We start from the raw sequence: 14072 nt of genomic DNA, 5'->3' as shown, positions 1-14072 counted from the left end.
GAAGGGGCCCGCAATACGATTATTTGATAGTCCATCTTTTATTTTCGATTCGACAATTAAAGGCATCTCCATTGCAGATTTCAGATTGCTGCAGGATTGACTTGGAATCAAGTTATTTACTGAAATATGAAACCCATATTTAAAGCCATTGACTAAATATGTTATTTTATCTACATCGTATCCTTGCAGCTGTGACAACAATTTATCAGGCTTAACTGGAGTAACGACTTGATCTGCCAGGGAAAACCCTTGGGCTGGCATTGAAACGTCCTGGTCGGACTGATGGGAAGGGAAATCGACCAACTTGTGGTCGAAATCGAAAATTATGCAATATTGGGACATTTGGAGAATGTACCAATCGAGTATTTGCCTGTTGGCACAGAGATGGAATGTGTGACCCCCCCCCCCCCCCCCCTACACATTTGTGACAAGCATGAGAAAACCTGCACCCTGCACAAAAACGACCTTGCATGATTTTCCAGCAATAACCCTTGGGGCGGGATTCGAGTGAGGGCTTACTGACTGCACTTAGGGAATCCGACCACAATTCCCATTCTACCTGTTGCCACTTCAAGGATGCATTGCTTGCTTTTAACCGCCTAAATGACTGATCATACGAACACCAGTCCCCACTTCTCAAGGCCAGCTTTCTAACTGTAGCCAGGTATTTCAGGATATTTTCAACCTCCGCAGGGTTTCTCTGGCAGTATACTGCCATAAAAATGTGAAAGTTGGTTGTCCACTGCTCAATTGTTAAATGTTTTACCCGTTTATTCGGTACCCATTGGATGGATGGGGAGCCGTCCCCATCTTCAGCAACTGACATGTGATAGGACTCAAATTTATCCTGTGTGTCCAAAATTGTGGCCATATCGACATACTGGTCAGCCCAAATTTTTTGTTTGACTTTTTCACATACTTGGTCTACCAGTGGTACTGTCGTTGACCTGAAGTCTGAAGGTTGGGACTGCTCCCCTAACCCTGAAGGTAATGTCAGCGACAACGCTGGAACCACACACGTACTAATAATATTGTCTGACTGTTCTGCTTGTGCAGCTTCCTGTGTGGGTGGTGGGCCTGGCTCCAATACTTCTATGGCGGCAGCTTCTGATGCTACTGGCACTGCTCCCCGCAGCTGTTGTTTGGCTGCTGAAACTCCTTGAATGAGTGTCTTCAGTTCCTGCGGCGACATAGCTAGCGTAACTGGTGCAGATTCCTGTGTTGAGCCGCTGGGCGTCTCTTCCGACAAAGTCGTCATGGGAGCTTTGGCTCTTTTAGCTGCTTTACTTTGGACAGCTCTGTTTGCCAAAGCTGCTGTTCGCTTTGGCGGCATTATATGTGTAATAAAAATCCAAGAGAGGGAACCAGCACAAAAATTGATCATTATTTATTATTATCATTTAAAAAAAAAAAAAAAAATATTATTACTATTAATTTATTTATTTTTTATTATTATTATTTTTTTATTATTATTATCATTTTTGTTTGGGATTTCTTTTCTTTTTTTTGGGGGGGGGGGTATTATTATTTTTATTTATTTATTTTTTCATTTTTTTTCCATTTTTTTCTTTTGTTTTTTTGTTTTTGTTTTTTGTTCACATCATTGTCTATTGTATCCATATGTATCTAATGACAAAATAAATCAATGGATGAATAACTAACGCCAAGACTATGAATATATTTCTTTACATTAATAATAAATTGTTGTTCTATGTCCTTGCTCATAACGGGATATTTCTAATAAACAAAACACGATACATGTGTATCTACTTTACAAGTGAAAATCATATCCACGCAAACTGGATGCAAAAAACAAGACAGCTGGGTGCAAATCAGAATCCATACAGGAATGTGAACCTATACCATGCCGACACTGCAAAGAGCAGCCAAATTGGCAATTGGCAAAGCCAGTAATAGGACACACCTGATAAAACAAGCTGAAGAATATATATATAATTAATTGAAATTTATTATTATCAATCATCCTGAATCCTCATCGGGGCACCCAGTTGCATCAATTTTTTTTTTTTTTTTTTTTTTTTTTTTTTTTTTTTTTAATTATTATTATTATTTTTATTATTTTAGTTTTATTTATTATTATTTAAAAAATATTTTAGCTATTTAATTATTTATTATCGTCATTATTGTTATCCCTATTCTGTAAATACATAAATATGTATATTCTTACAGCTCCTCTACATACCTACTGATACTTAATAACTGGATGTCACTATAATACAATCATAACAATGTTTATTGAGTTGCAAACATATCATGATAAGTGTTTAAGGCCAAAGAGCACTGCCCCTTTTACAGATCGATAGTAAGGTTTTTGATTTTTAAAATTAACACCATCTGGTTTATACAAATAAAAGACGTTACCCGTGCGAGCATGTCGCCAGAATTTAAAATTTGGCTGTTTTGATAATTCTTTGTTTGCTGTCATTACTCTGTCATTGTAAACCTCTACGTTAACATCATTTTTGAATTTCCTGGTTTTTTCCCTAAAAAACAAAGCACCTACAATTACCGATTCAACCCCATAATTTCGTTGCAGATTTGTTACCAACTCACAAATGCCTTGTACTACCATTTGGGGCGTAACGGTGGGTTTGCTTAAATCATTACCCCAATCTGTAAAACCACTACCCGTGGTTTTAGTGTTCGCACTACACCCAGCTGGGAGCCGATCACGGGAACTGTTCCACCCGAAACGCCGTGAAACGTAACCCGATCCCTCAGAAGACCGAAGTTCTTGCTCTCGGGCGATTCTGCTGCATATTTCCCGAGATGCCTCACCAAGCTGTGCCCAAGAACCAGGACATGACGCGAAGTACTCGGCAATGGTTCTGCCATTTCAAATTTTTCAAGTGCAGAACTAACTAGTGCTCTCCCTAACACACGATCTCAATAGATAAAATTAATCTATATCTTCTCAAAAGTACACGGTTCCTTTGTAATAAATAACACTTACTTGTTTAAACAAAGTCAACAGTTTTCTTGTATAGGATACCCGTACATTTTCTTCAGCAGCAATGGCGATTCCAAGAGAGAAGGCTGTACACTATCAGCCAATCAAAGCAGGGCAAATGTACCTTTAGGGACGTGCGCATAACCCAGCCGGGACTGTGCGCATAAAAAGGATTATTTTACAAGACTCTAATCTACTAGATATGACAATACTTAAATCGTGACACCTGTGACCCCTTGGCGGAACATCCACCCTTCACACTCGACCAGCCTATGTATTCCAATCCGAGGGGAGAACGGTGAAACGACACAAGTAAGGGACCGTAACAAAAGTATATTGAAGCCAGAGAGACTAAGTCACTTAGTCTTGATTCTGACCCCCCACCCCCCTCAAAAAGACTAAATGGGCAGTTGACTTTGGCTTCATCCAAATTGACGTTACAGAACAAGGTTTAGCAAAAAGACCAAAGGAAGACAGTAGTAATATAAAAGATACAAACAGTATTTATTCATGAATGCACATAGTGAAACAATGTTTTTAAACAGTGATATGAGGCCAACCAAGGCACTCTGAAAGGCTTTTTAACTATTAAACTATACATCCAATGACAATATGCCCATTGGTATCTTTCATCAGACGCCAATGACATAAGCTCCAAGTTGGCCTATTTCTCAAGTCATATTTTCCAGCAATTTAAGATAATTTATGCTTCTTTTCTCTTCTTTTTTGCTGTTGCAATTGCCGTTTTTCGGCTCTATTCCAGCGCTTGATGTGCAAGGTAGAGATTTTTTAAACAACTTGTATTGTTGTTAATATCTTGATGCAGAGTTGAGTTGTTCCTGTCAAGTCTCTTTTTGTTAATTAGAAGTTACAATATATCGTGAAATGTTTTAATGCGGTTTATTGGGAGAAAATATAACACCCACCCGCGACACGACGCCACACGCAAATTTCGATAAGTGAAAAAAGAGAAGTGACTCTTATTAAAGAAAATCATCCTAAACACGCTCAAGATGTATAACAACAATTGTTTGTTTGTTTTTTGTTTTGTTTGTTTCATTACTTTATTATTTATTAGTGTTACACATGATTGCCAAACCACTTGTCATACTAAGAGAGCCAACTCTTTACGATCGTTACAACGGCAAGACCTGTGTGGTACCAACATGGCCGTTACAACGAGAGTTGACTGTAATACATACCTAGCCACCTTGATATCCTGGTTTGCATGGGCAGTAGGTCGACAATAAATACCTTGGCCAGTGTTTTGAAGCCTTTTGGGTTGTGTTTGTATGATGATTTTTAAGTTCAAAGCAAATGAAGCCAAAAGTGATAAAATGACTAAATGGAGATGTTGAAATCGTAAACCCCCTCCCCCCCAGACTAAGTGACTTAGTCTCTCTGGCTTCAATATACTTTTGTTACGGTCCCTAAAAGCATATACTTAAACTAGATAGCTGGCATAAAATAAAATTATTAATCAACAATTATTCAAAACCACCCGCCTGTACAACTCCGGAAGGGAAGAGCGACCTTAAGCACACGACCGACAAGCACTCCAACCCCGGGGTTCAACGGCGGGACGGTAGCGAATAATTAATAACCATTGTTAACCTTACTGTAAATATTTATTCAGGTTCTGAAACTCGTGTGTTGTAATTGGTGTATACCACTCCCAAATGTTTTTGTGGCCCTTAAAACAAACAAGATAGGGTACCACTAATTACCACTTTCTCTTGCAGCATTCTCACTGGTCCAATCCAGCCAATCGCGAACAAGGAACCTCACATGTAAATAAATTGCACAATTGTGTTTTGCACTCGCACAATATTACTGATGCATGAAACCATGATTGACTAAGGTAAGTCAACTAGGACAACTGAGGAAATAGCAAGCAGGAAAAACAAGATTGACTTAAAAGACTAACCAAGTAAGCCTACTAAATTATTCTACATTACTAACAGTTACCAACATATAGATACCGTTCATTTCGCCTCAATCATTTCATTTCTTTATAAAATAATTATTCAGGGGGCGGGAATCAAAAAATTCTTAATTACTTAGCTGTCAACTATACAACTGCTACTAGATACTTTAACCCTATTTTTCTTTCTTTTTCTTTCTTTCTTTCATTGATTGGTAATAAAGTTAAGTATGTCAAGCATTAGGCTTTTTAAACCAATACCTACACTATAAGGGTTCCACCCTTCAAATTAGATAGCCAGATTAGTCTAACTCCCCCTCCGTCACTGTGTTCAATGCTATACAAAGACGGAGGGGGATGGGTGGTCATGATGACCGTTGAATTCACTAGAGTAGGGACGTAAGACAATAAGTACAACCTTAACACCAAACTAGGATTTACATACAAACTACACGCTCACTGCAGCAGTACACAGGATGCATTGACTAATGTTAACAATGCATCCGCCCCCCATTTAATGGCCCAGCACGTGCTCTAATAAGGAACCGGACAAAAGAATACCGTTCCGAGTACACAATTGCAATGCACCCGGGGGAAGCTGAACAAAAGAATATCGGCCTCCCCCACCCAAACCCCCAATACTTGCTGCTGGTAATAACTTGGTACTTGGTGATGCCTCGACCAGAAGCGGTCAGGCCCTTTATAAGGGCCCGATGGGCAACCTAGGGAAACACCACAGCATCGTAAAGGTCTAAAATTAACGAGCTACTCTCGATTCACTAATATCAAAACCTATATTAGCTCGGCCATTTACCTTTCGACCGACCGTTCAAAATTGCGCCAAAATTTCCTCAACAAAATTGCGCACCACTTTCTCTTTGGCATTAACGGCTCCATTCAAATTCCATAGCACCACCACCACCCCCACCCGCCTGCTACCGATTCAATCGGGCTGCTGATGCTCCCTTGCACCTGCCAGTGCAGACGGTCCCTCCTTCCCCTCCCCCCACCTTTCCTGTCGTGGACGGAAGAGCCGGCCAAGGCCGGCTCTTGCGCCCACGACAGGCGTGCGCTACAACAGCTTGCTCTGAATGTGCACGTAAAACCCTATGACATGACATGACAAGACTCTAATTTTTAGGTCTAAGTAAGGAATAAAAATAACATATAGTCTTGAAAAATGTTACGTAAATCGAACACAACACACTCTTCCTCTACCCCTAGAGCGTTATGTAATTAGTAACACCCCCTTACATGTAACGCGTATGCCAACCGCTGGCCACTGTCAAAATTTCAAGGCAAATCCCCCACCGACCCCTGGAAAGGCGTTGTACCATACCTCTATGGATATAAATATGTTTTGGAGATATGAGATGACCCCTTGATCAAGACAGTTAAATTTGTTCAAAATCACGTGAGAAGCACAGCGCCTGCGCAAATCACGTAAAGTCCCAGTTCTACTGGCGTCCCGCTAAATTAAGAAAAACAAAGCTGGCCATTGCGTTTGTAGTTGACCTAGATAATGTATAGCTATAACTATAGCGATGTGGTGGACCTTTTATGTACCAACAGAACTGGATCATCTATTCTATATGCTTAAATAATAAAAATATTCCAGGGACTGTAGCTTTAATCTGTCAACGTATGTTTTATTGCAGCGACCCCATGTTACTGACCCATTATCAAATATGGGAAGAATATATGCATTATATAATAGAGATTTTGATTCTGGGGTGAGAAATTTGCTAATTCGTCGCAAAAGAGCCAGTTTCGATGAAACTTGTGAACAAATGTGATCAACTTGTGTGTTCCAACTAAGATTTTGATCAACACAGAGTCCTAAATGTTTTTGGCAATGAGCAGGTGATATAGGGTTATTATTGATATGTAGTTGCAACTGACCAGTTTGGCTCAATTTTTGCTGTGTACATAAAGTAGTTTTAGATGGGTTTATAGACATATTATTATTGATGCACCAAGAGTTTACAGCATCTAAGTTTGTTTGTAACGTAGTCTCTATTACAGACAAATGTCTGCCAGATGTGTGTAATGTCGTGTCATCTGCCTACATATCTACACTGACATTTTGGGTAGATAATGGAAGATCATTAATAAACATAAGAAATAAAATAGGCCCAAGAATAGAGCCTTGAGGCACACCAGATACTATACCCAATTCTTTGGAGCTAATACTGTTAATTTGTATAAGTTGTTTTCTGTTGTTTAAGTACGACTTAAACCATTCAACTGTATTCGGTGACAGTCGATATACCTGACGTTTGTGTAGCAAGATTTGAGGATCCACCAAGTCAAATGCTTTGCTCAAATCTAAAAATACAGAACCAATCATGTTACCTTTATCTAGTTGTTCTAACCACTGGTCTATTAGAGATGTTAGTGCTGTCTGACATGAGTGTTTGTCTCTAAATCCTGACTGAGTGTGACGGAACATGCTCTTAAATTCTTTTCGCCTGTGGCGATATTAATTGTTTTAGAGGGCCGTGTGCAGTCCCAATATGCACTTAAGACCAGACGGACCTTGTTACGTAATACCTCCGCGCGACGGTGGTCGAGCTGTTCACATAACAACACCCAGACCAGGTGCGGAGGCCATGTGGCCAGTAGTTACGTAATACCTCCGCGAGTGCGGTTTTTACGATCGTGATTTCGGCGACTAGGCGTCAGCAAGTCTGGCCATCTAAGAAAAATTGCCGTCTTGGTCGCTGAGGAAATATCACTTGTAGGTATTCGGTACCGCGATGTGCCCCCAGGCGATATTCGGTTTTTATAATAAATAGCTAGGATTTTAGATTTATCGGGGAGAAACATAGGAAGGCTCCCAGGGAACGTTGTCCGTCCGGACTGGTAAATATATATTTCTGCTCTGTTGTATAACCTTGATGTAAATATTTTAATACTGCATTATACCAATATTATTTAGACAGTGTTTCCCGTAATCTGACGAAGTAAACTGTAGGATTCATTGTTCTAAAAATTATTAAAGCTTAACCAGTCATCCTAGAGGACCTAGGTAAACTGTATGTTATTGTCTTTATTGTGATAGGTACCAGTATTAATTCTGTATTACAAGGTTACTGAATGAGTAGTAAGGGTTAATTAAAAATTAATCAGTTAGGAATAGAGTTGTAATTCCTTTATTAATTAAGTTCCCCTGGAAGCGTTTCTCAATTATCACACGTGTGGGTGTTGTGTCACGGTGAAATGATTAGAATATTGTGTAAACTAGACACCTAGTGATTAACTAATTAAGTGATTAGTTCTGGGTTGTTATTATTATTGTTGTTGGTATTTAATTAACTGCGGCAAATATATTTGTCAGCTTAAGGCTAATACAGATTCCAAAGTGTATTGTGTTTTGTTGTGTTTTTTAGTGAACTAAACGTGCTATATTACATATACTTTATATAAGATCGTATCTCTGATATACCTAGAGCCGAGCCACGCGGGTATAACTGCCCGATACAGAGAGATCTAATAGATATACAGTTAGGAGAGATATTTGGATAATCGTGTTTTATTCAGTTACGGCTATTATAGGATCCCCGTGACAGGAGTAGAAAATTGGGGGCTCGTCCGGGATCTGAAACGGGCCATGCATATTTAAAAAAGTATTGTTTGTAAATGGGGGCTTTATAAATTATTTTTACAAATTAACTAGAAGTAGCAACGTTGTTCACTAGAAAAATAATTAATAATAAGTGCGTCATATCTAAACATGGATAAGAAGTTGCTGGATAGGCCTACGCTCAGTGTAGTGGAGATTAAGCGAGCACGTAAGGCCGAATTAGTTGAAATCGCGGGTGAGCGAGAAATTGATTTAACATCAGCTAAAACCTTAGGTGATATAAAGACAATTATTATACCGGATGTTTTTGGTGATAGGCCTGTTATGGAAGACAGTGAGATTGTTCCAGAGATAGGGATAAATAAGTTAAGTGTGGAACAACAATTAGCTTTTAAAAAACTTGAGTACGAAAGAGAAGAACGTGCATTAGATCGATAGATAGAGAGAGAGAGAGAGAGAGAGAGAGAGAGAGAGAGAGAGAGAGAGAGAGAGAGAGAGAGAGAGAGAGAGAGAGAGAGAGAGAGAGAGAAAGAGAAAGAGAAGAGAGGGATAGAGAGAAAGAAGATAGATAGAGAAGATAGACAGAGAGAGAGAGAGAGAGAGAGAGAGAGAGAGGAGAGAAATAGAGAGAGAGAAATAGAGAAGAGAGAGAAGAGGGGAGATAGAGAGAGGAGGAGATAGATAGAGAGAGAGAGAGAGAGAGAGAGAGAGAGGGGATGAGAGAGAGAGACGAGAAGAGAGAGAGAGAAAGAGAGAGAGAGAGAGAGAGAGAGAGAGAGAGAAGAGAGGGATAGAGAATTCCAGTTAGAAAAATTAAAAGTGGAACATGAGTTAAAGTTGAATACTGAAGAAGTTAGACGTGAAGCGGGAAATGGGTTTAACATGTCGGAGGCTTATAGATCAGTGCCTGTGTTTGACGACCAGGAGGTAGATATGTTCTTCCAACTTTTTGAACGGGCCGCTAAGCAGCTAAATTGGCCGCAGTCTAAGTGGACATTGTTAGCCGTGTCTAAGTTTAAGGGGAAGGCTAGCGTAGCTTATAATTCAATGAGTGATGAGCGAGCAAGTCAGTACGACCTAGTTACGTCTGCGGTGTTGAGGGCTTATGAATTACGACCTGAGGATTATCGTTTACGGTATAGCGAGTTGAGAAAATCGCAGGGTCAGTCTTATAGTGAGTTTGTGGCTAAGAACGCAGGGATGTTTGATAAATGGGTGGTTTCTCATCAGGTAGAGTCATATACCGAGTTACGGGAGTTGTTGATCTTACAGGGCATTGAAAATGGATTACCAGTTAGCTTACGTATTCATTTAAGAGGATCGTGATGTCAAAAAGATAGAGGAGGCAGGCATAGTGGCAGATGATTACGTGTTAATACACAAAGCTCAGGCAGTATAGGGTAGCTCTATACAACCGGGTGATAAGAAGAAATTTCAGCCAGGTTTTTCCCGGGAAAGTAACTATCGGGGAGAGTCATCTAGTTGGTCAGCTAGTCAGGCAAGGAATGCACTTGGTGGGCAAAGTAAGGATAAGCCTGCATTATCAGCCAATGCACGAACTTTTCGTCCACATTGCAGTTACTGTAAAAAGGATAACCATCTTGTCGAGGACTGTTTTAAAAGGAAACGCGATAATGCGCAAGTGGTCGTTTTAGTGAGGTCAGCTCCGTTAGCGAGAGAGTTAATGGTTAGTCCCATGGCAGAGAAAGTAAATCCGTATGTGTCCACTGGTATGGTTTGTGATGTGAAACAAGAATTGAGTCCTAAGGCAATATCAATCTATCGAGATACCGGGAGTAGTCAGTCACTGATCACGTCGGAGTGTTTAGCTGGTATTGAGAATCCAGATACAGGACGTAGTTTGGCTTTAACCTCAGTTACTGGAGAGAAAAAAGGTTGTCCGGTTACATAACGTTTTCTTGTGTTCGAAGTTTGTGATGGGACCAATCATTATGGGTGTTGTAAAGGACTTGCCTGTTGAAAACATAGGAGTTTTGTTGGGTAATGATTTGACTAGTCAGTGTTGTCAGCCGAAATGTGACCAATTGTTAATTAAAGACAGCCCTTTACCAATAAAAGAGAGTGAGGTTGATGAGATTAGATATCCTGCGTGTGTAATGACTAGGGCTATGGTCAGAAGGGTAGCACGAGACCCAGAGGATATTTGTGATTTGTCTGATACGTGTGTGAGCCATGAAATTGGAGTGGATGAGGTTATCAGTAAAATGGTAGATAAGTCAACTGAGGAACTAAATGTGGTGGAACCTGTTGACCTCCCGCAGAGGGTAAATGAACCAGTTGTGTTTGATAGAGGGGACTTATCTTGTAATAGACAAGAGTTAATCCTAGAGCAAGGGGCTGATCCACATTTGTTGGCAGCTCGCACTACATTGTTAACTGAGAGAGTATTAATGAATAAGAGAGTTAGAGATAGGAGGTTGCCGGCGACCGAACTAGCTAGGAAGCAACTGAGCCATGCTCAGAGCAAAATAAAATCAGTGTTTGATAGGAAGGCTAGGAGTCGGGAATTTAAACCAGGGGATAAGGTTTGTATCTACCCATTAAACGGGGTTCTGTGCAGAACAGGTATTTCGGGCCCTATGTTGTGCACAAACGGGTTAATGAGACAGGGTATGTGATAAACACTCCTGATAGGGTTAGGAAAAGTAGGTATTGTCACATCAATTTGCTAAAAGGTTATTTTGACAGACTTCCGATAGTTCTAGAGTTACCGGTCCAAATTAAGAGTCACTCAATTTCCTGTGATGACGTCAAGACTGCAGAGAACAAATTAACCAACAGCCAGATTATAGCAGACTTGAGCCCCCAGCGAGCAAATTTGACTACGTTGAAACAAGACAATGTTTCCATTTGTCAGGACCTTCCAACGTTTACCAACACCTTAAGCCAGGATGTGCGCTTGGAACCCAACGCTACACCGATTCGACAGCATGCCTATCGAAGAAAACCTGGAAAATGTGCGACACTGAAAAAGAAGGAAACGAAGTTCCAGTGGTCAGATGAATGCGAGAAGTCATTCAACCGTCTCAAGCAGATGCTCTCCTCGTCTCCCGTGATGGCAGCACCAGACTACCGAATGCCTTTCACGTTGGCTGTGGATGCCAGTGACGTGGGAGCTGGAGCTGGGCTGTTCCAAGAAGACGACAATGGACTGGACCATCCTGTAAGTTTCTTCTCCAAAAAGTTTGACAAACACCAGGTGAACTATTCCACTATAGAGAAGGAAGCTTTGGCCATGGTACAAGCTCTGAAGCATTTTCAGATCTACGTCAAATCGGCAGTGCATCAAGTGGTTGTCTTTACGGACCATAATCCGCTCACTTTCATTCACAGAATGAAAGCCACCAACCAGAGAGTTTTGAGGTGGAGTCTTCTTCTGCAGGAATTCCCAATTACCACTGAACATATCAAGGGCACATCCAATGTAATCGCTGATGCCCTGTCCCGAAGTTGAACGTTGTGATAATGTGTTGACGTTCTTGATTTCTGTTTTGTTTTTATATATTTTATTGTATACCAGGGACTCAGAGACTCAGTGTGATTACTGGTAGTCACCTTATTACTATGTGTTATAAATTCCCGGATGCGTCGGTTAACGCACTCTTTGTTTTAATGTAGTATATTTCCCTATTCCTAGAGTAGAGGAAATATCCTTTTTGAGGTGGGGGTGTGTGACGGAACATGCTCTTAAATTCTTTTCGCCTGTGGCGATATTAATTGTTTTAGAGGGCCGTGTGCAGTCCCAATATGCACTTAAGACCAGATGGACCTTGTTACGTAATACCTCCGCGCGACGGTGGTCGAGCTGTTCACATTACACACCCAGACTAGGTGCGGAGGCCATGTGGCCAGTAGTTACGTAATACCTCCGCGAGTGCGGTTTTTACGACCGTGATTTTGGCGACTAGGCGTCAGCAAGTCTGGCCATCTAAGGAAAATTGCCGTCTTGGTCGCTGTGGAAATATCACTTGTAGGTATTCGGTACCGCGATGTGCCCCCAGGCGATATTCGGTTTTTATAATAAATAGCTAGGATTTTAGATTTATCGGGGAGAAACATAGGAAGGCTCCCAGGGAACGTTGTCCGTCCGGACTGGTAAATATATATTTCTGCTCTGTTGTATAACCTTGATGTGATTGATGTGACTTTAAATATTTTAATACTGTATTATACCAATATTATTTAGACAGTGTTTCCGGTAATCTGACGAAGTAAACTGTAGGATTCATTGTTCTAAAAATTATTAAAGCTTAACCAGTAATCCTAGAGGACATAGGTAAACTGTATGTTATTCTCTTTATTGTAATAGGTACCAGTATTAATTCTGTATTACAAGGTTACTGAATGAGTAGTAAGGGTTAATTAAAAATTAACCAGTTAGGAATAGAGTTGTAATTCCTTTATTAATTAAGTTCCCCTGGAAGCGTTTCTCAGTTATCACACGTGTGGGTGTTGTGTCACGGTGAAGTGATTAGAATATTGTGTAAACTAGACACCTAGTGATTAACTAATTAAGTGATTCGTTCTGGGTTGTTATTATTATTATTGTTGTTGTTAATTAATTAACTGCGGCAAATATATTTGTCAGCTTAAGGCTAATACAGATTCCAAAGTGTATTGTGTTTTGTTGTGTTTTCTAGTGAACTAAACGTGCTATATTACATATACTTTATATAAGATCGTATCTCTGATATACCTAGAGCCGAGCCACGCGGGTATAACTGCCCGATACAGAGAGATCTAATAGATATACAGTTAGGAGAGATATTTGGATAATCGTGTTTTATTCAGTTACGGGTATTATAGGATCCCCGTGACACTGAGCATTGTGTAGTAGTTTATATTTGTAAAGATAATCTTTTAATTCTTTTGAGACGTGTTTTTCCAATATTTTAGAAAGTGTGGGTAAAATAGATATAGGTCTGTAATTATTGGGGTCTTTTTTACATCTACTTTTGTAACATGGCATTAGTCTTGCTGCCTTCAGCTTCTGTGAAAAGGTACATGTATCAATACTCAAATTAATAATGTATGCTACCGAGGGGGCTATATATTCCTTACATAGCTTTAGTAATTTAGGACCAAGACCATCAACACCTGTTGATTTATTGGAGTCCATTTTATTGATAATATCAAATACCTGAATATCTGTAATATATTGCAGGCTAAAGAACTGTGAGTAGGTAATCTCTGCCGGACTAGTTTCTCAAGAGTATCAAATACTAGTGTATTTGAATTTGTTTTGGGGAATGATTTGATATATTTACAAAATGTTGATTTAGATCTTCTAATATTTCCAATGTGTCTGTAGTAGTTTTATTGTTATATATATCAACTTTATTGGTACTGGATGTCTGTTGACACATGGTGTAATGCTTTTTAGGTGTTTTCAGAGATAACCAGGATTTTTACTGTCAGAAACTGCATTATTAAAGAAATCCCTTTTAGCTTTGTCAATAAGATTTGTTGTCTTGTTTCTCCAGACTTTCTACAGTTCCCAGTTTTTACACCTGTGGTACTTGTCCCTTTTTCGCCTAGCTTGTTTAATTTCTTCAGAATACCATTCAGGT

This window comes from Gigantopelta aegis, chromosome 4 (assembly GCF_016097555.1).
Source record: "Gigantopelta aegis isolate Gae_Host chromosome 4, Gae_host_genome, whole genome shotgun sequence".
Taxonomy (NCBI): Eukaryota; Metazoa; Mollusca; class Gastropoda; order Neomphalida; family Peltospiridae; genus Gigantopelta; species Gigantopelta aegis.
This window is presented reverse-complemented; position numbering follows the sequence as displayed.